Source organism: Penaeus monodon, chromosome 31 (genome assembly GCF_015228065.2).
Source record: "Penaeus monodon isolate SGIC_2016 chromosome 31, NSTDA_Pmon_1, whole genome shotgun sequence".
In the NCBI taxonomy this organism is placed as follows: Eukaryota; Metazoa; Arthropoda; class Malacostraca; order Decapoda; family Penaeidae; genus Penaeus; species Penaeus monodon.
The window spans coordinates 7,266,135-7,267,413 of NC_051416.1; positions in this window are offsets into that span (position 1 = coordinate 7,266,135).

Sequence of the window (1,279 nt, forward strand, 5' to 3'; positions counted from 1 at the left end):
TCATCTATGGATGATATTAATCAAGGACGGATAAATCGTGATATCCTTACCCAACCTTTTTTTTAAGTTTGAAACGCGAGCATCACACAACAGAATAATAAAATATACTGCTAAACTGTCACCATGTAGTTGTATTTTATTGTCCCCTATGGTTTTGAAAACATCAGCATGAAAATACATAATGAATATACTACCAAGCTAAACTTTACATATTTTTCTTCCTCCTGAAACATAATCTGAACAAAATAATAATAATATATAAAACCGTTATTACCGTTACATTTGTTTAATACAGACATCGTCGGTCTATACACCACACTCCATGATTGCAAGCTGGTGGTGGTGTTAGTGTAAAATCGCTTAGTTTATAACTGTTAATCCTCTGGAGATCGGAATGGTTGAAATCGGGAAGGGGGGGGGGGGTCACGTAAAGGGTCTTTGCTTCTGCTTGATGTTTGTTGTGCACGTCTCCAAAAGTTCCAGTTTGTGTATACACTACATCCCGCCCCAGCACTAATATAAATTTTCACTCACTAAGTCATTAGTGTCATTAGCTTTCGTTCACATTGTTTGTGAGCTTAACAATTGCAGGCATGTGTGTTCAAACGTGTTCTGAGACCGGTTGCTATTACTGAATGTTTTTTTTTTTTTTCATCTATGACGTAATCATCGATATGTTCACGTCAATACATTCTATCTGATTATTGTTGTGCATTGATATGAACATATCGATGCTGTTGCAGATAAAAGTTTAAAATTTAAACTAACAATACATTTGCTAATCTTGTGTTCTGGCAGTTAGTCTGAGAACACCGTTATTGTACTCTCAGTTGTGAAATATACTTGCGATATAAGCATGGCTCACATCAGTTAGAGATAACCCCCTATGGAGTCACGAAAATTAATAATCTTGTCGTGTGCCCAGGGTGTGCTTTTTAGCAAGATGAAGATTTCGAGACCCCCTGCAATGAATACCCCATTATCATGTACTCGGTAAATCTACCTTCATACTCATTAGCAGATAACGAGTGCGGTACTTTGTGAAAAGCGGCCTTTATCTGCGCCAGCGGAAGAGTTTTCCAAGGTGCCCTAACCCTGTGCTTGATGTTGAAGTCACTTTAGTATTTGGGTTGGGCAGTCTGCTCGGCCTGTGCAATCAAGCCTGGCATTTTTATCAATATTCCATTCAGCTGTTAAACTGCCTGTTGTCTTAATTGCTAAACGCCCCATCTGCCGATTTCCAAGGTTTGTTTTCATGCTGCCTCTCCTGATTTCTGTT